Here is a 22,534-nt window from a genome sequence, read left to right on the forward strand (position 1 = left end):
AAGAGAATTTATTATGATGTATCAAGCACAGTGACCGGTACAAACCAATTCGATTTTATGTTACTGAACACTGAAACAGTGATGAGCTGACAATTTGATTTTGGTTGAAAACTACTGATCATATCATATACGGTATATATAACCACAGAACAGAAAGCATGCATAACATTAAAATAATAAAACAAATACGTACATGCTGAAAATGCTCTGTAGTTTCAAGTGCTAGACCACTGCACAACAAATGGGGTTTCGGTTTATCTCACAGGAGCCTATAGGCGCAGATGTCCTGGCACCCTAGACTTCGCCCTTTATGAACATTCAAACCCCCTCGAACTGCACCAGAAGTGTGCTGGCTGGCTTAGCTGTCACTTCTCCCTTACTTCCCTCACCCGTCATGGGTAGCTACTGGTGCCCCTTAGCAATAGGCAGCCAGAAGTACCCTCGGTAATAAGTAGCTAAAGGGTGCCTCTAACTGAAGGAAGATCTCATCAGTGGAAAGAGCCAGGTGAGTATGCACTCATTTATACTCTTATCAGGACTCTGCATAGAGAAGAGGGGAGGTGCTTGGGGAGGGGAGTGAGCTGCTTTTTCACCATGTGAAATACAGTGCCTTATGGGTTTCGGCATAGAATTTGGCACAACATTTTTTTGACCCTTTGAAATTTGGAATTGGTCCTTTTTGGCCTTCTCCACCACCAAGCATGGGCTTTTGAGTTCAGACAAACTCGAATTTGGAATTCAAATGAAGTCTAATGACTTCACGTGTGACCACGGGATAGGGAGGGTTAACTTACCCAGAAGTCTTTGGGACGTCTGCTTTTCATTAGGCATAATGAAAGCCATGTTACATGACTCACTACTGCGCTTCCTCTTTTAAGCTGGAAGGAGGAAGCGTGGAAGTGAGTGGTGGAACATGGCTTTCATTACCCCTATGAAGCGTAATGGAACTGAGACATCCCGAAGACTTCTGGGTAAGTTAACCCCCTATCCAGCGCTCACTTGTGAAGTGATTAGACTTCATTTGACTTCCGAATTCGAGACTCGAAAGCCCATCACTTCCCACCACTGCTACGCATATCTACATCCCTTAAAATTGCACATCATGGGGGTTAGATAGGTGTATTTGTTTATTTACCTGTCAGCATGCGATCGCCAGCGCACTCCCGTTTATTTCCTTCTCAATCCCGCCAGGCCATAATCGGTGAATGGGAACATGCGTTCCCAAAGCCATTCAAGTGCCTGTAATGAATGAAAGCTGGCTTCAGCAAGATGCCGGTATTCATTCTGAAAGTGAAAGTAAAAAAAAAACAGATGCGCAACACTTCCTGTGTACTGTTCATTCATTCATTTATTTATTTATTTCTTAATGTTTATTTATTCATCAATTATAATGCAAAATTAAGTTGAAATTTTAAACTAACGTGAAATTGATTTAGCAGATAATCATAATTAAGTTGTGTAAATGCTCATTATTTTCACATGAAACAAATGATAACAATAGTAAGAAATTTCTTTAAAATATTTTCTTATGCCCTACAGCCTGTAGCCTTCGATGAATTTGGTGAAAATGTGTTTTATAATGCCCATATGCCTTCAATGTAATACATTAGGTGAAAAAAATGTGTTTTCCTTTGCCCATTAACGGATTTCTGGGAAAGCAGAGGTCTTTTGAACATTCCGCAGAGATCACCTGCCAGTACTAAAGATGTATCCAGTGCCACCATGTGATAAAGTTCAGAATGTAAATCCGGGAGAGGAAAGATTTTACAATGAGTAAACACTGACTAAATCATTTATACAAAAGAATATTGTAAAAAAAAAATACGCAATTGTATTCATTATGTTATTTTGACTACAGTTCCTCTTTAAAATGATGTTGATTAAGAAGGAATGTTAAGCATGTGGCGTATGTTGTCGAGGAGGGCAGGGTTAGAGACAGACAGTGCAGAAAGGATTCTGAAAACCCTTAAAAGTATTGTTATCCATTAAAGTGAACCTGAGGTGAGAGTGATATGGGAGGCTGCCATAATTATTTCATTTTAACCATTTCAGCCCGCGGGGATTTTTCACCTTATGCATCGGAGCAATTTTCACCTCCCATTCATTCGCTAATAACTTTATCACTACTTATCACAATTTATTGATCTATATCTTGTTTTTTCCACCACTAATTAGGCTTTCTGTAGGTGGTACATTTTGCTAAGAGCCACTTTACCGTAAATGCATTTTAACAGGATTAATAAGAAAAAAATGGGAAAAATTCATTATTTCTCAGGTTTTGGCCATTATAGCTTTAAAATAATCCACGCTACCATAATTAAAACCTATGTATTTTATTTGCCCGTATGTCTCGGTTATTATACCATTTAAATGTTGTCCCTATCACAATGTATGGCGCCAATATTTTATTTGGAAATAAAAGGTGCATTGTTTCCGTTTTGCGTCCATCACTATTTACAAGCTTATAATTTAAAAAATATTTGTAGTATACCCCCTTCAAATGCATATTTAAAAAGTTCAGACCCTTAGGTAACTATTTGTCTTTTATTTTTTATTTTTTTATTGTAATTTTTTTTTTTTTCTATTAAAAATTTTATTTGGGGAATATTTTGGTGTGGGACATAAACAGTAAATTTTTAATGTTGCTTTATGTGTAAATTGTAATGTAAAAAATTTGTAGATGTAGTTTTACTATTTGGCCACAAGATGGCCACCTTCATTTTTGTTTACCCTCCTTGTACTTCTCGCTAAGCGAAAGTACAAGGGGGATGTGGAAATCTGTCCGGGCAGAAGAGCCGAAGCCTCACGGGTGAGCGCTACGGTTTTTCTGCGGGGGAAAGGGATCGGTGATCGGGAACCATGTTCCCTTTCACTGATCCCAGGGCTACCGGGGGACACAACGGGGACGCGGGGGCGCACCCGCGATCATGGGCGGGAGCGCAACCAAGCGCGGGAGCGCTGCAGAGCTGCCGCCCGGACGTGAGCTTCACGTCCCGGCGGCGGAAATGGTTAAACAATACCGGTTGCTTGGCAGCCCTGCTGGTCTCATCTGTTGCTATATTGTCTGAATCACACACCTGAAACAAGCATGCAGCTAATCCAGTCAGACTTGAGTCGGAGCATCTGATGTGCATGCTTGTTCAGTGTCTATGGCTTAAAGTATTAGAGAGACAGGATAAGAAGGACAGCCAGGCAACTTGCATTGTTGAAAAATAAATACATATATCAGCCTCCACATCCCTCTCACCTCAGGATCCCTTTCAAACTTTGTTTAAAAATATGTTTTAGAACTGGATTTAGTTTCAGAACAGAAGTTGTAATATCTAACTTTCAAGTTTATAGACATTGTTTTATTTCTTTCACACAGTGAGGCCTGAAGCTAGGGAAGGCAGAGAAGCAGAATATTAGTTCCCTCCATATATCACTTCTCACCGCGCCGTTCACTCGATATACTGAAGGTAATTTGAGCGAGATCTGAGCCAGTTCATCCTACACAAAAACTGCTGACAAAACTTTTCAGACTGGAGGTTGACAAGAGATAAGTGAGTAGCGGTGACACGGCTGTGCCCTCCACCAGCGCACCAGACAATGACAGTGACACCAGCCCAGAGACCAGGCCAGATATAAATAGCTGTGTGAACCAGCCCTGGAACTCTGAATTTTCCATCTATCATGTTCAGATGTGTTAGGAGGAGGAACTGCTTAAATGTTGCATAAGCGGCTTCCTTGAATAACCTTGGCTCCTCTGAAGTCTTATCGGTCACCTTCTGGTCACAGTGGTTCTCCTAAAGGACGCAAGCTGGGATAATTGTTGGCTGAGAAGCCTTGTGGGGAAGAGGATCTCTGCCTTGCACTGAAGCCCAGCATGAAAGCATTTTTCCCCTTTCTCTTGGGAAATAGTAAAATATCCTACAATGTCTAGCAATAGGCTATGTGCTCTCATTCTCACTTAGCATTAGCTTATGGCATTGTATATTTCATTACTTAAAACAAACTACTGTATATCCATGTTTTAGCTACCCCCACCGACTAATGACACAGAGATTAAACCCCCATTACTTAAAGAGAACCCAAGATGGATCTTTGGGGGGCAGATGGAACACAAAGCCATGTTCTCTGCCTAATGACATGGCTCTGTGTCCCCCAACATCGCCGCACTATAGCCACCCAAGTTTAATAGCAACAAGATTTGTCGCTAACTCTGAGGTAAACACAGGGTAGAGGAATTCCCTATTTAAAACGCCCACCAGGGGCCTTCCTAGAGGATTTCCTGAGCTGCTATCAAGGAGCTCTCTCTCCCTGGCCACACCCCCTGCCGCTCCCCCGCCTCCCTGCATGCTATGAGAGACAACACAGTCTCTCAGTGCAGCGTCGTGACCCAGGGGTCATGCAAGTAAAAGTGGGCCATTGCGGCCCACAGGAGCGTCGGGGAGCAGCGGTTTTTGTGGCTACCTGATCCGCTCAGCCCTGCGGATCAGGTTTTTTTTTAGCCCACTTCGGGCTCTCTTTTAAAAAAAGCTTTATTTTAATCATCAAGCCTATAGTCATGTGACCAAAGGTTGGACTAATCTGGACCCTCCTCCACACAGGGGGAGGTCACTGCATCACAGTCTTAGCACTGCTCAATAGCCTTAATTTTTCTCTGGGAGGAGGCGTGTCGCAGGCTGCATATTACTCAGCTTGTAATAGGCAGGGCCGGTTCTTTCATGAAGCAAGGTGAAACATTTGCATCAGAGGTTACTGGGGCAGCATGTTTGTACTGTGGTTACACTAACAGCATGCAGTCAGAGTAGGAGGAAAAGTGAGAGGAGAGTGAGGTGAAGAGGTCATCATTGGGGAAAAGCAGCCTGTTGTGCTGTGTGAGGAGTCTGACAGTGAGTGAGGAGGGGGGAGGCTGGAGAGCAGCAGTGTTGCACAGCAGAAGGGAGGAGGTGGCACTGCTGTCCTGACTGAGGAGGTATGAAGTGGCAGAGGGTAAGCAGTTTGTTTGTCACAGACTCACAGCCAGCCAGTGTGCTATTGTGTTGAGCTGCAGTATGTCATGTGAGAACATTAAATGAAGCAGAGTAAATTGTCGGGTGCTGTGCAATCATTTCAAATTGAAGGGGGGGGGGGGGGCATCCTCAAAAGTTTGCCTCAGGCAGCAAAACGTCTGGAACAGGCCCTGGTAATAGGCTACATTTACACTGACTTTTTTTTTTTTTTTTAAGATTCTTTATTTATAATATCAACAGGTTATAATAACAATTGAAAGCAGAAAGACAGAACAGTAAGAATAATATAGTTTGCAATATAACACACTGGAGGGGGAGCCCAGGTGAGGGAGGCGGGGTCCAACCCCACTCCCCGCCGCTGTGCCCTCTGCCCCCCTTTCTGCCTGCTACCCCCTCCAGCATGGCAGCTCCTCCCCACCCTGGATCCGGACTGGAAACGTATGCTGCATCTTGCCAGCATTTTGTAAATCGTATCCGTTTGCGTTTTGGGTTTTCAAACCCGGAGCACAGACCACGGACTCTGTTCTGCAACCGTGCCTAGTGTGGACAGACCCTAATTGTTATTGTGAAAATTTAGGCAGCTGACCTGAGAGAGATATGGAGGCTACCACATTTATTTCCTTTTAGACAATACCAGTTGCCTGGCAGCCCTGCTGATCTTTCATGCGTCAGTAGTTTCTAAATCACACACCACCTGAAGCAAGCATGCGGAAAATCCAGTACAGGAGTCAGGACAGCCAGGCTATTTGCATTGTTTAAAAAAAAACAAAATATGACAGCCTCCATATTCCTTTTACTTTAGGTGTGCTTTTATATTCAGTTATGAAAGGGCTTGTACCATATACTGTACTGATACTATATATATGATATACTATATGTTTACCAAACACTTAGATTCCATTTAATTAAGGACTAAAATTCTCTCCTGGACAGCCACCAGTTTATATGTCCTAGACACAAACAAGCATGTGTGCTGAAAAACGTAACATAAACAAGTGTAGGAGTATCTGAACATTGGCACAAAGCTCCGTACAAAGAGTGATTTATTTTAATTAGTGCTTATAATCAAGTAGTTTATGAAATATATTATCCCAAAAGCCCACACAATTCAAGCATGACATCGGTGTCAGACAAGATGATAATGCCGCCTCCACTTAGTTATACTATTTATTACACATTACACAATTTGTTATAAAAAGAAAACGATGTTTTGAAAATCAGATCATAAAAATAAGAGCTCTCTCCCCAAGCCTCATTAACCCTATTTGTGATGTATAAAACAGTTTATTGCTGAACAATCTGGCATTAGCATGCAATGAAATAATCTCACCCCTAACTCATCATTACCTATGCAGCTAGCCTACCTGCCTTTGAAAAAAAAACTAATTTAATATTTGTAAAAATCAGAAGTCAAATATTTCTGTAGAAAAAGTAAAAAAAGACTATCCCCACAACACAATACTTCAATATAGCTTGCTTCCCGTGTTAAATTGTGTACTTTCCACAATGGATGAAGCATCAACAGCCAGAGAGCAAGAGTATGTCATATGAAAAGGACCACAAATGGTCTTGAGAAAGCCCTAGCTAGGCGAAACGTTGACCGACCTTGCATCTCCCACCTCCTTCTGTGGCAGTGCCATTTTTATAGGTTTGCTATGTTGTAACCAAGTGGATCAATAAAGAGGCTGTTGTATTGGATATGAAGCTCAGGGCAGGTTCTTCCTTTTCACAGTTTAAATGTTTTAACTAGGGATGGGACGAATCCACAATTTCTTCGAATCCGAATCCGGATCCGAATCTAAAAAGGTTCTCGAATATCTCGAACCTTTCGAATCCCGAATCTAACGAATCCTGCACATACGAATTGTGCGATCCGTGGTATAGTTGCCCGCAGTATAGGTAGCGAGGTAAAGGTGCCTTCAGTATAGCTAGCTAGGTATGGGTGCCTTCAATATTGGTAGCTTTCAGTATAGGTAGCAAGGTATATGGGCCTTCAGTATAGGTAGCAGGGTATATAGGCCTTCAGTATAGGTAGCAGGGTATATGTGCCTTCAGTATAGGTAGCAGGGTATATGTGCCTTCAGTATAGGTAGCAGGGTATATGTGCCTTCAGTATAGGTAGCAGGGTATATGTGCCTTCAGTATAGGTAGCAGGGTATAGGGGCCTTCAGTATAGGTAGCAGGGTATAGGGGTCTTCAGTATAGGTAGCAGGGTATAGGGGCCTTCAGTATAGATAGCAGGGTATATGTGCCTTCAGTATAGGTAGCAGGGTATATAGGCCTTCAGTATAGGTAGCAAGGTATATGTGCCTTCAGTATAGGTAGCAGGGCCGGGCCGAGGCATAGGCTGGAGAGGCTCCAGCCTCAGGGCGCAGTGTAGGAGGGGGCGCACAATTCATTTAGCTGTCATTCCTAATTGTGTTTGAAGCAGAAAGAAATAAGACAAGGGGATACATAGCAGTGACTGCAAGCCAGATAACTAGATATTAAGGTGTTGGGGAGGTTGTGGGCCCTGTGGCACCTCTTAGTCTAATAGCAATCAGTGTGTGATGGCTGGGGGGGAGGGATGGAGGGGCGCACTTTGGTGTCTCAGCCTTGGGTGCTGGAGGACCTTGTCCCGCCTCTGATAGGTAGCAGGGTATATGGGCCTTCAGTATAGGTAGCAGGGTATATGGGCCTTCAGTATAGGTAGCAGGGTATATGGGCCTTCAGTATAGGTAGCAGGGTATATGGGCCTTCAGTATAGGTAGCAGGGTATATGGGCTTTCAGTATAGGTAGCAGGGTATATGGGCTTTCAGTATAGGTAGCAGGGTATAGGGGCCTTCAGTATAGGTAGCAGGGTATATGGGCCTTCAGTATAGGTAGCAGGGTATATAGAGGCCTTAAGTATAGGTAGGTATGTAGGTAGGTATAGGGGCCTTTAGGTAGGTAAAGGGACCTTCAGTATAGGTAGCAGGGTATAGGGCCTTCAGTATAGTTAACAGGGTATATAGAGGCCTTAAGTATAGGTAGGTATGTAGGTAGGTATAGGGGCCTTTAGGTAGGTAAAGGGACCTTCAGTATAGGTAGCAGGGTATAGGGCCTTAAGTATAGGTAGGTATGTAGGTAGGTAGGTATAGGGGCCTTTAGGTAGGTAGGTATAGGGGCCTTTAGGTAGGTAGGTAGGTAGGTATAGGGGGCCTTTAGGTAGGTATAGTGGCCTGTAGGTAGGTAGGTAAGTATAGTGGCCGGTAGGTAGGTAGGTATAGTGTCCTGTAGGTAGGTAGGTAGTTAAAGGGACCTTCAGTATATGTAGCAGGGTATAGGGCCTTAAGTATAGGTAGGTATGTAGGTAGGTAGGTATAGGGGCCTTTAGGTAGGTAGGTATAGGGGCCTTTAGGTAGGTAGGCACGTATAGGGGGCCTTTAAGTAGGTAGGTAGGTATAGAGGCCTGTAGGTAGGTATAGGGGCCTTTAGGTAGGTAGGTAGGTAAGTATAGGGGCCTTTAGGTAGGAAGGTAGGTATAGGGGCCTTTAGGTAGGTAGGTAGGTACGTATAGGGGGCCTTTAGGTAGGTATAGTGGCCTGTAGGTAGGTAGGTAGGTATAGTGGCCGGTAGGTAGGTAGGTATAGTGTCCTGTAGGTAGGTAGGTAGTTAAAGGGACCTTCAGTATAGGTAGCAGGGTATAAGGCCTTAAGTATAGGTAGGTAAATAGGTAGGTAGGTATAGGGGCCTTTAGGTAGGTAGGTATAGGGGCCTTTAGGTAGGTAGGTATAGGGGCCTTTAGGTAGGTAGGCACGTATAGGGGGCCTTTAGGTAGGTAGGTATAGAGGCCTTTAGGTAGGTATAGGGGCCTTTAGGTAGGTAGGTACATATAGGGGGCCTTTAGGTAGGTATAGGGGCCTGTAGGTAGGTAGGTATAGTGGTAGGTAGGTAGTATAGGGGGCCTTTAGGTAGGTATAGGGGCCTGTAGGTATAGTGCCCGGTAGGTAGGTAGGTAGGTACGTATAGGGGGCCTTTAGGTAGGTATAGTGGCAGGTAGGTAGGTAAAGTGGTAGGTAGGTAGGTAGGTAGGTGTCGCTCACCCCCATGGCCTCCTCCGTCCCCTGTGCCTCCTCGCTCACCCCTGCATAAGTATCAACTTACATGTCCAGTGGAGCGCAGACAGAGCGGCAGACCTCTTCCTTCCTTCTCGGTTCCCTCTAGTGGCCGGACCGGCTTTTACTGATGACGTCATTGTAAAAGCCGTCACTAGAGGGAACCAGGAAGTCAGCGAGAGGTCTGCCGCTCTGTCTGCGCTCCACTGGACGGGTGAGTTGATACAAAGTATGCGGGCGGCCGGGCGGAGGAGGCGCGGGGCGGTCGGAGGAGGCGCGGGTCGGAGGAGGACGAGTGCGAGCGGCGGATGCGCGGCGATGCAGCGTCGGGATTCGGCGGATTCGTAAAGTGGAAAATGGCGTCGGGATTCGAATCCACGAATCTCGAATATTTCCCAATATTCGAGGGATTCGTGGATTCGCCGGATTCGTCGTCCCATCTCTAGTTTTAACTGAGCGTGCCACGTTGCCAACGACTCCAATCTAAGGTCACACCATCCTTCTTGCCCGACAGAAAAGAATGTGAGTCCTTTAGAGAGGCCTGAAATATGTGTCATTCCAAATGTATGTATTACATTTTAAAAAATTGTATGTCATCAAAATTTTACATTTCAAATATGTCATGTCAACTGGTGTACAGCATTGTAATTGCATCCACACTGTATGAGAGGCTTGAAAAATATGTGGCGCAAACAATTCCACTTTAGAACCATATTATCCTTCCTGCCCAAGGAAAAGAGCGCAAGTCCTCAGATAGGCCTGATATGTATCATTACAAATTTTTGTATTACATTTTCAAAAATTGCATGTCACCAAATTTTAAAGTTCAAATATGTCATGTTAACTGTTGTACAGCATTGTAATTGCATCCACTGTATGAGAGGCCTGAAATATCAATAACATTGTAAATTAAAGTTTTACATTTTTACTAATTTTTAAATACAACTGTCATGCACCAGGCAAATAATTTTGCATATTCCAATGTTAAAAGGATCAAATAACATACTGTGTGCTGAAGGTGGTGCAGGATAGCTGTCCCTGTGGCCAAGGCGGGCATGAGGCCTGCTGTAACAGGCAACGTTTTAAAAAGGTTACGATATTAAAACATTTTTTTATTACTACTGGCATGCACCAGGCAATTTTTAAATTTGAAAATACATTACAAATTGTTCCTACATGGGTACTGATCTTCCTGTCGCTGTTGACATAGGATACAGATGGCTATTGAACTGTCAGCAGCACACACAGAAGTATTTTCATACTAATGAGCCTTGGTGAGCCGGTCTAGTCCCGCTAGAAATGAATGTTGTATGCGTGAAGAAATAGCTCCTCTGAGCAATCCAATTCAATTGGATGGGCTGTGGTGGTGGAGGTGCTGTTGCGGTCTACCACAGCAGAGGAATGATGAGAAGAGTGTGGGAACATTGGCAGCAATACAGGTAGAAGAAGTGGAATGCTGAGTGAGCCAACCAACCACCTCTTCTGCTGCAGAAGATCACATATGCCATGGCCACAGGCTGATGCACCATCACAGCCCCTAGTAGTACCTCTGCGCTTTGGCCTGCCTCTGCATATCATCTTTGCTATAATGAGTGACACCAGCACAGAAAGCTGTACTGTCAAAATCGAATCATTTTTTTAAAGAGACTCCGTAACAAAAATTGCATCCTGTTTTTTATCATCCTACAAGTTCCAAAAGCTATTCTAATGTGTTCTGGCTTACTGCAGCACTTTCTGCTAACACAGTCTCTGTAATAAATCAATGTATCTTTCCCCTGTCAGACTTGTCGGCCAGTGTCTGGAAGGCTGCCAAGTTCTTCAGTGTTGTGGTTCTGCTATGAACTCTCCCCTTCAGGCCCCTCTCTGCACACTGCCTGTGTGATATTTAGATTAGTGCAGCTTCTCTCTGCTCTCGTATCTTTTACAAGCTGGATAAAGTGTCCTCTGAGCTGGCTGGGCTTTCACATACTGAGGACATTCAGACAAGGGCAAAGCTGTTTGCAGGAAGAAAAGAGCAGCCTGAAACTTCAGTGCATGAGAGCAGAAGGAGGAAAGAAACACACAAATGATCTCTTGAGATTCAAAAGGAATGCTGTATACAGCCTGCTTGTGTATGGATGTATTTTCAATGTGTGGACATACTGTACATCAACCTACTTCCTGTTTTGGTGGCCATTTTGTTTGTTTATAAACAAACTTTTTAAAACAGTTTTTAACCACTTTTAATGCGGCGGGGAGCGGCGAAATTGTGACAGAGGGTAATAGGAGATGTCCCCTAACACACTGGTATGTTTACTTTTGTGCGATTTTAACAATACAGATTCTCTTTAATAGACTACATTTCTTATTTAAAATGTTGTTTCTGCCTGGAGTTGCTGGATTTGGGCACCTTATAATTTTGTGCAGGCTTAGTGTTGTTAAAAAAAAAATCATGTATTAATGTTTGTGTCAAGTTTTTTTTTATCATGTTTTTTATTTTTAACTTACTAGTATTTTTGCAGTGACCTTTATCTAACGTGCACTAGCTCATCATTACAGCTACCGCAACCTATGCCTCAGCGATTATCCTTTCAGCACTATCGAAAAGTTTCAGGAGGGCTGGAAAAAAAAAATTATTATAATGAAAAGGTCAAAAACAAGTATGGCAGGAGCACGGGCGATAAATTCACCTACGGCAACAGTTTCCAGGCAGGATAGAGAAAAAAAATATCCTATAAATAGACCCGCACAATGTCTGGGGGCAGAGTACCTGCAAATAGCATAATGCAAATCATATGACCATTATCGTAACTATAGGGAAGCAGGCTCTCAGTCTCGGGGAATGGGGCCCAGTGAGTAGGGGGGCCTGGACTTCTTCCTTACCTCCTCAACTAGGGCCCTGTCCTGTGAGCTCCCCTGGCTGTGACAGCTCTCCCACAGACCCACAGATCAGCGCAGCAGTAATGCTGTATCTTTCCTCTTCCTCCGTAGAGTCCCTCCTGTGCCAAAGTACCACATTTGGGCATCATAGGTGTCTGGGAACTGTGGGCGCTGTGATAGGCATCCATGTTAAAAGCTGCAATTAGCGGCTAGAGCTATTTGTCCACCTGGTTTTGCTTGGCCAGTTACTTAGTGGGTTTAGTGTTAGGGATAGGTGGGGGGTGGTTAGTGTATCCACCAGGCAACCTAGGTAGGTGCTTGGAGCTAGTGGGTGTCAAGGGGCCCAGCTGTCACCTTCTTTGTCCTCTCTCCACTTCAGCTTACCAAAAGGACCACAAGGGGGGCCCCAAATCTACTACATTTTCTAGGGCCTCTTTACATCTTAATCCATCTCGGAGCAGGGTAATCCACAAGGCAACATAGGCAACTGCTTGGTGCCTAGTGGGCAAAAAAAGGGCCCAGCTGCCACTTTGTCTGACCACTCTCCCATCTCAAATTACCAAAAAAGGAGGAAGCGAAGGCTAGTACCTTGCCTTAGTCCCCATTTCATCTTAAAGTCAATGGGAACCACTTTATTTTTTGTATTTTTCTATAGAGGACCACTTACCACATTGTCCTCTAATGTTCTGTCCCCATTTCGTTGATCTTTCTGCAGGCCGGCCCCCAAAATCACTGTTTTTATTTTTTGACCAGTTCGGTCGAATATCTTAGCACGAGAGAGGAGGCAGAGCTTCTTTTCCCTGCTCTGTCACTCCTCCATCATGCGCGGTCATCTCCTCCCCTTTCTCCGCCCTCTGAGTCGTACTCCCACTGATGCGCGGCTCCCCTGCTCTCACTACAAGAGAGCACAGCGCTGCGGGCAGATTGTCATGTACGGCTCCATACTAACACACAACGTGCACAGTGACAACACAGGCATCGCTGCGGGCAGATTGTCATGTACAGCTCCATGCTAACACACAACGTGCACAGTGACAACACAGGCATCGCTGCGGGCAGATTGTCATGTACAGCTCCATGCTAACACACAACGTGCACAGTGACAACACAGGCATCGCTGCTGGCAGATAAGATGGGTGGCAATAAAGTAAGTAAGTATGAGTGGCCTAATTATACAATTCCAAAGTGGTTTATGATTTTACACAGGAGTCAGTGTCAACACATAATGCGTGTGCATAATGCTCTTCTATACACGTGCACGTGCTCACGGTCGCACACCCAATATCTCTCTAACGCTATTTTATTGGTGCTTGCAGAGTGAGAGGAATTAGAAAGGAAGAGGCTGCCGACCCGGAAGACGAAGCAAAGGTTGGCAGCCATCTTGGAATTATTAGCTATTGATCTGGGCCAATATTTACTGATCCAGGGACGGGGGAGCATCGAAAATGCATTTGCAACACATCAATGTTATTTTTTTAAAAAAATATGATTCCCAATGGCTTTAAACATTTTCTGCTCTGTGTTCAATGCTCCACATTAATCAATCATAACCGACCCAGCAGTGCTACTGAATGAAGATTCCGGAATGAAGGCTAGAATCTGAGGCTAGTTGTACTACTCTGCAGGATGCTCTCACTGGAAACACTGAGGAGGACCAACAGGCCAAAATAGGCTGTCTGCATGCCTATACTTTCCTAGTGGTTTTGGTTCACCCTGAGCTGCTTTGGTATTCTATTGTACTGGTCCAAGCCCTATCCCATAGAGCCATATCAATCCCTGCCATACACCGAGGAGAGGACCAACAGTCCAAAACAGGCTGTCTGCATGTTGGGTTGATGTGGCTCTGTACAATTTAAAGCTATAGGTTTGCTATACACCAGCGGTTCTGGATGTAAGCCTGGCTTCATCCTTCAGGAGCATAAAGAGATAATTTGCATATTCAGCAGAGGTGCATTGTGGGTAACCACAGTTACATACTTAAAGGGACTCCGAGCAGTGCAGAAACTATGGAAAGATGCACATCATTTTAAAGCTCTCTTTCTCCTCTTTCCAATGATATATAAACCGCCACCCTACGTCTTTTAGTTTTCGTTATTTTCGCAATTGAAATTGCAGCGGCCGCGATTTCGATCGCGAAAGTAGAGAAAACTAAAAGGCGTAGGGCAACAATTTAGGTGTCGTCAGAAAGAGGAGAAAGAGAGCTTTAAAATGATATTCATCTTTCCATAGTTATATTGTATTACACAGGGCGACTTTTTGTCAAAGTCAGCAGCTGCATTCAGCAGAATGGAGCTGCTGACACTGGGGAAAGTGTCGTCCTGTGTAATACAATATAACTATGGCTTGATGGATATCATTTTAAAGCTCTCTTTCTCCTCTTTCTGACGACACCTAAATCGTTGCCCTACACCTTTTAGTTTTCTCTATTTTCGCGATCGAAATCGCGGCCACTGCAATTTCAATCGCGAAAATAACGAAAACTAAAAGACGTAGGGTGGTGGTTTATATATCATTGGAAAGAGGAGAAAGAGAGCTTTAAAATGATGTGCATCTTTCCATAGTTTCTGCACTGCTCGGAGTCCCTTTAAAGAGGAACTCCAGTGAAAATAATGTAATAAAAAAGTGCTTCATTTTTACAATAATTATGTATAAATGATTTAGTCAGTGTTTGCCCGTAGCAAAATCTTTCCTCTCCCTGATTTACATTCTGACATTTATCACACGGTGACATTTTTACTTCTGGCAGGTGATGTCAGTTAAAGGAGATGCTGCTTGCTTTTTTTGGCAGTTGGAAACAGCTGTAAACAACTATTATTTCCCACAATGCAATGAGGTTCACAGACAGGAAACTGTCAGAACCGTGGTCCTAACATCACACTGTGGGAGGGGTTTTACCACAATATTAGCCATACAGACCCCCCTGATGATCCATTTCCATTTGAGAAAAGGAATTGATTTCTCATGGGAAATCCGAATACATCCGAATTATCACAAATACCTTCTGTTTCAAGAAGGTATATCACACTAAGCATTACTGGAAACACTATGACCAATGAGGCCCAAAAGCCTTTCAATGTATAAAATGCAGATATTTGCTCCAGCTGTTCATCTTAAAGCCATGATTGGAAACTGTATGCAAATCAGTCCTTCAATCATCAGATTGATATGCAAGGACCACCTGCCTCCATTCTGAGCACACAGGGGCAGCTGCTTCCTGCTGCGGGGAGACAGGTGTGCAAACTCCTCACAAGTTCTCCCCATATTTGTGAATGTCTTCTGCTTGGCACTGAGGATATGGCTGGAATCCCTGCAGGCTTCTTTCTGATAATTGCAAGTAATGTGATTAACACCTGCAGCTCATAAAGAACAGATTTAAGGATTATAAAGATGGCATTTTCTTCCAATGTCTGAAATAGATTTACATGGTCATAACAAAGTATTACTGCCAGCCTCTCCACAATCAAAGCTAAATACAACCTGTCATTGCTCTCCACCTCCCATGAGCATATTATAGATTACGGCTTAAAGAGGCACTGTAGTGACACAGTAGAATGCAGTGAATTATACCCACTTCTACGTTGAATATACTGCTTTCAGCATCAGAAACATTTCCTATATCTATTTATTGCTCTATATTGGTATTTATGTAGCCACGCCCTCCCACATTATCTGCCAGCACTAAAGACATTGCAGCCAGTGATACATTTCAGAAAGTAAAGGGGACCAGGCATCAGACAATAATGGGCAGATTAACCAAGAAACAGATCTCTCTCTGACCGAATCTGATTAGAGAGAGAGATCTGTTGCTTTTCATACAACGCAGGCTGATTCCCGACCAATGTCATGCTGAAATCCATCCAGAATCGGCCTTGTGATGCTGCATCTGCCGCCTTGCTGGCCCAACGCTGTTCCCCCTCTAATATTCAATGTGCCCCCCCAGTTGCCCAGTGCACTATATATTACCTGTCCGCATCTGCCACTGGCTCTGGGCTCCTCCGTCCATATGTGCTCCACACATCCGCTACTATGTTAATTAACATACTTACTATGTGTAACGATCGGTGTCAGCACACAGAGAGAATCTGATTATTGGTGATCTGCAGTATCACCAAGAATACAGATATATACCTGATTATTGATGATCTGCAGAATCACCAATAATACAAGTATAACTAACCTCTGGACACCTATATAGTGTGAGTGTTTGGTGCAACAGTAATGACTTTGAGTGGGACCACCCGAGGAGCAGGTGGTCCTTGCCAGTATGGGAAATACCTCCCTCTGGGAGGTGCAAAAACCTTCCAGCAGCCTGAGACATCCAAAGGGGTGGAGCCCCAGGCTGAATAGCAGGAAGGCCCTGTGGCTAAGTGACACCTAGAAGGTGGGCGTCACAAGCAGGACTGGAGACTAATCTCTCAATGGAGAGGGATAGCTCGCAAGGTCGGGCAGGCTAGGTCGACAACACACGGGCAGATAAGGTACAGACACAGAAGGCTGATTCGGTAATCAGGGGCAGGCAGGGTTGGCAACAGGTAATCAGATATGAGTAGGTACCGAATCAGAAAGCAGAAGGATAGTCAGGAATGCAATAGGTCATAACAGATATCAAACAATGCCTAGTCTTGGGTGTGAGGTCTGTGGTCTCAACACCCTGGAACTAGTCTGAAGTATAATACAATGGTAACACAGTATTCCTAGTCTTGGGTGTGAGGTCCGTGGTCTCAACACCCTGGAACTAGTCTGAAGTATAATACAATGGTAACACAGTATCCCTAGTCTTGGGTGTGAGGTCCGTGGTCTCAACACCCTGGAACTAGTCTGAAGTATAACACAATGGTAACACAGTATCCCTAGTCTTGGGTGTGAGGTCCGTGGTCTCAACACCCTGGAACTAGTCTGAAGTATAACACAATAGTAACACAGACGTAATCTGGCTCAGTGTGAATTCCCAGGTCCTCCTGGTTCTAACACACTGTGGGATCTGACTATGGTCTGAGTGCTTTCACGTAAGTGTTCGCAACGGCAGACAACTTGAGACTGACCAGCAATAACTATATATAGAGCGGCGCTCCCCGGCACCACCCATCGCTGATCAACCAATAGCCACTTGCTCTGAGATCAGCTGACCAACCTGGTCAGCTGATCCCTCCTCGTTTGTCATAAAGGTTCTGCCTCTCAGCGCGCGTGCGCGTATTCCTCAATCTGTGTGCACTAACAGGCCCAGACACCTCAGACGCACGCTGCTGCGTGCAAACCGCTGAGCTGGACGTGGAACCAGCCGCCTCACTGCCAGTCCGCGTGGCGGCTTTTCCGCAATCTATTACACTATGTTAATTACATAGTAAGTATGTTGATTAACCTTTTGGGGACCGCCTGCATTAGAGTCTACACCGCACTTGTGGCTGCTCTAGCCTGATGCAGCGTAGGATCTACCCCACCCGCCGTTACCGCTCCCCGACGCGATCGTGCGCACCTGAGAGGGGATATTAAGCTAGTCATATGACAGCTGACATCTCCCCTCAGGCATCGCGTATGGCTTCTGATCACGTGATCACTATGATCGCCGGTGGATTGTAGTGATCACTTACAGAGCTGCAGTGGTAGGTGGGAGAAGAAGAAGATCCACTGACCTCCCTGCCGTTCCCCCGACGATCAGCACTCCCCTCCGCTCTGGCTGGCATCTCTGCTCGCTGTGACGTAAGCCCCTGGCCGCGGCTTGATGACGTGGACCTGGGACTTAGCGTCAGAACAAGCGGGGATGTCGGCGAGAGCAGAGGTGTCCACAGCGGCTCATCGCTGGAGCCTGGAACGTGAGTGAAGGCTGCTGGTGAAAGGGGGGACATATGGCTCCAGGGGGGACATCTGGCCCAGCAAGCCCTAACAGAATCCGCATGCCTGACCCCCCAAATGCGCCCCCCCCCCCATGCAAAAGTGCCTGGTCCTTAAGGGGGATTAGGCGGCAAGTACTGAAAGTCTTAACATAGTAGCGATACTTCACAGCAGCGGCTGGTATTTATAGGAGCGCACTTTGCTATGGAAGCCATGCGCGTAACTAAGTAAGGCACGCATAGCGATTGCTAATTGTTTTTATAACTCATTTGTGAATCTACCCCAGTGTGTTTGAAAGATGAGAACAATAAGGGGAAAACAAAATAAATCTGATGCTGCAAATCCCTAAGCTTGATTTTTTTTCAGCTCTATTGCATTTATATTATATATTTATTTACATTAAATCTTGTCAGTTACCTTAAATAATCTACTGTAAATAATATTTGTATGCTATTACAGCTTCTCTTTTCTGTATCAATACAGCAGATGTATTGGTTACCCCAGCAACAGCAATTTCCCTCACACACTGCACACTGCTAAGAACAGTTTAACCCATTCGCGTTCCGTCGTTTTCACTTGAGAAATGTTCACCTCCCATTCATTAGCCTATAACTTTATCACTACTTATCACAATGAACTGATCTATATCTTGTTTTTTCCGCCACCAATTAGGCTTTCTTTGGGGGGTACATTTTGCTAAGAGCCACTTTACTGTAAATGCATTTTAACAGGAAGAATAAGAGAAAAACGGAAAAAATCATTATTTCTCAGTTTTTAGCCATTATAGTTTTAAAATAACACATGCCTCCATAATTAAAACTCACGTATTGTATTTGCCCATATGTCCCGGTTATTACACCGTTAAAATTATGTCCCTATCACAATGTATGGTGACAATATTTTATTTGGAAATAAAGGTGCATTTTTTCCGTTTTGCATCTATCACTATTTACAAGTTTAAAATAAAAAAAAAATATAGAAATATTTCATCTTTACATTGATATTTAAAAAGTTTAGACCCTTAGGTAAATATTTACATGTTTTTTTTTTTATTGTAATGTTTTTTTTTTTTTTTATATTAAACATTTTATTTGGGTATTTTTGGGAGGGTGGGATGTAAACTATAGTTTTATAATGTAATTGTGTGTTGTTTTTAATTTTTTTTACTTTTAGTTGTAGTTTTACTTTTTGGCCACAAGATGGCAGCCATGAGTTTGTTTACATGACGTCACTCTAAGCGTAACACACGCTTCGAGTGACGCAGGGGGGAGACAACGGCCAGAAAAAGCACAGCTTCCGAGAGAAGCTGTCGCTTTTTCAGCGGGGGAGAGGAATCAGTGATCGGGCACCATAGCCCGATACATTGATTCCGTGGCTACCGAATCCGCGGCCGGGAGTGCGCGTGCACGCGCGCGACCGGACACAGAAGCGCGCGGTAGCGCGCATGGTTCCTGGACGTAGTTTCTATGTCCAGGAACCAAAATAGGTTAAGAAGGAAACTGCACTATTTAGTGATTTCTGTCTGAGAGAGTTCTGCATGAGTTTCTCAAAACCTGCCATACCAATATTTTGTCTCAGACACTCTTGATATATGTCCCCCAATGTATTGTAATGAACACTGTTGTCATGTTAGCAGCATGTCACCTCTTCCATTAATTGCTGCCAGGTCTGGCTAGTGGCACTATCTGCTTATTGCTATTTCCCTGTGTTTTCAGGCCTTCCAGCACATAGTTTAAAGATTAGTTGAGCTTGCTGGGCTTAGCCTATTCCTGTGCAGCAGTATTACAATAAATCCCTCGCAGCACACAATGGATGAATCCAGCTAATATTCTGTGCAAAAATTCGTCTGTAGCTGTAGGAGGCAAACGTCAATTCATTCCACGACCTCAGACCTGCCTACATTTATCCAGGTAGTGGCACAGAATAATGAGAGCCACATGTAATCTCAGGTTATCATAATGAAGCAGGTCACGTTAATATGGATAACTCATTTAACTCATTTGTGATCTACACATGCCGTTTCCACAGTTCCATTACTTAAAGCAAACTCGAAAGGAAAATAAACTTATGATAGTCTCATATTGTTTTCCAGTACAGGAAGAGTTAAAAAAAACTTAATTTGTTCTCTATGCAAAAGAGCTTCTCTGAGCTCCTTGACCCACTGGGTGGAATACAGTCCTGCTTTCTGACGCACTTAAACAGCCAAGAAACAAGAGAGACATCTTGAGATAAGGTTTTACTGAAGGAAAGTTCAAAAGCTTTGAAGACAGATTGTGGTTTAAAACAATTTACAGTTAACATGCCAAAGCCATGCTCCTGCTAAGCTCCGCTCCATTTCCGCTATGTCTTGCCTCCTTGTTCTAGCTAGGTGAGAGCTGGCGCTGAATGAGTAAATTGTCACTGTTATCCTAACAGCTCATACATTGCCCATTTTGTTGTTTGCTTTATGTTAATCCTTACCTACATGTTATTAGTAATGTAAATGGGAATCGGGAAAAAAAAATAAACCAGATACTTACCTAAGGAGAGGGAAGGAGAGGGGCTTATAGAGCCTTCCCACTCCTCTCACGCCCCCCCCCCCCCCCCCCCCCTGCGTTCCAGCGCTGGATCCCCCGGTAGCAGTATTCGATCAAATGGTCAAATACTGCTTTCTGCCATCAAAGGAGGCTTCAGAAGTCTTCTGAAGCCCAAGTTCTCCCAAAGAAAGGCGGCTCCGTACTACGCCTGTGCTAACGTGCTCTCTCACGTGCTCATGCATGCGCAGTATGGAGCCGCTTGTTTTCAGGAGCACTCAGGGACCTTAAGACTTCCAAAGCGCCTCGCAGCGGGGGATTCAAATGGAGAGCCAGCGCTTAAACGAGGGATCAATGAGAGGAGTGTAAATGCTCTATACTATAGAAGTCCTCAACCCCTGGTCCGCGGCCCATTGCCGGCTCGTGGGCCATTTGCTGGTGGTCCGCGGGCCTCTTGCCCCACCTCCCCCCCGTGGCCGCCGCTGGTGTTACCAGTTTCTCTCTTATATTCCCCTCTCCTCCGTGCGTGCTATTTTCCTTCACAGCAGCGCACCCCGCGGCTGCTATGTGATGAGGCAGGAAGCAGGAGAGCAGTTCCCCTAGTAACGGTGATACACATCGCCGCTACAGGAATCCGCTCTCCTGCTTCTGCCTCTTCACAGCAGCTGTGGGGCGCGCTGCTGTGAAGGAAAATAGCACGCATGGAGCAGAGGGAAATATAAGAAAGAGAGGAAGCGGCCACCAGCTAAGCAAGGTAACTAGCGGCGGAGGGGGAGCGTATACTGGGGTTACTAAAGTACCTATACTGAGGTAACTATACTGGGGCACTATACTAGCTATAGGGCACTACACTACCCATACTTGGGCACTATACTACCCATAATGCGGCACTATACTAGCTATACTGGGGCACTACACTACCCATACTTGGGCACTATACTACCCATACTGGGGCACTATACTAGCTATACTGGGGCACTACACGACCCATACTTGGGAACTATACTATCCATACTGGGGTACTACACTACCCATACTGGGGCAACTATACTAGCTATACTGGGGCACTATACTAGCTATACTGGGGCACTACACTACCCATACTTGGGCACTATACTACCCATACTGTGGCACTATACTAGCTATACTGGGGCACTATACTACCCATACTTAGGAACTATACTGCACATACTGGGGCACTATACTAGCTATACTGGGGTAACTATACTAGCTATATTGCGGCAACTAAACTCCCTATAGTGGGGCAACTATGCTAGCTATGCTGCCGCACCCGACATCTTCCACCTCCATCCCCCCCCCCCCCCCCCCCCCGCCTTCCATCTGCTTAGGTAAGTATCTGCTGGATTTTTTTTTCCTCAATTCCCTTTAGCTTTAAAGCTATTGAAAATAAAAGCTGTTTACTTTTTATCAGCGTTTTACACTACAGCAATGTGAAAGGAGAAAAAAGTCTTCCACTGGAAACCAACACTAGGGACTGATAGAATCTATTCCTTCAGCATGCACTTGTTTGTTTGTTTGCCGTACTGATAGGAGCTGCATGATGCTGTTAGTGAATCCCCATTGTCAGTATGCAGAATGAGAACTGAAATTTATCCAGTCTCATAAACTATAAGCTTGTAAATATTCCCTGTGAAGGATTGTGCTCAAATCAGTGGGTTGTATCCGTAGAAACGCATCCTTGTCCAACAGTCCGTGACGGTGCATCTGAGGAAAGGTTTTGGTGTAATATTGGCAAAGCATCTATTGTCGGTTCACAACTTGTGTGGGAATTAAAGGGAACCTGAAGTGATGTTTTCAAAACATTTTTATTAAGTGGTATACTGTATGATATGGATAGTGAAACATAATTGAGAGGGATATGGAAGCTTTATTTCCTTTTAACCACTTAAGGACCACGGTGTTAAACCCCCATAGTGACCAGTCCAGACTCGTTGCAGGGGCGTACAACTCAGCGCACAAGTGATCCACCCCCCTTTTCTCCCCACCAACAGATCTTTTTGTTGGTGAGGTCTGATCCCTCCTGCCTTGTTTATTTTTTTTTTTTATTAAATATTTATTTCTTTTTAAATACATTTTCCTTTAAAAAAAAAAAATGTAATTTCCCCTCCCTCCCCCTTTCCGTCAGCCAATCAGTGTGATCGGCTGTCATAGGCTTCACCCTATGACAGCGGAGTCTATGACAGCGGATCACTTTTTTTCCTCCCGGCTGTCACACGGCTGTTCCCAGTACAGCGCTGCCTT

The sequence above is a fragment of the Hyperolius riggenbachi genome, chromosome 4 (genome assembly GCF_040937935.1).
Source record: "Hyperolius riggenbachi isolate aHypRig1 chromosome 4, aHypRig1.pri, whole genome shotgun sequence".
Classification (NCBI taxonomy): Eukaryota; Metazoa; Chordata; class Amphibia; order Anura; family Hyperoliidae; genus Hyperolius; species Hyperolius riggenbachi.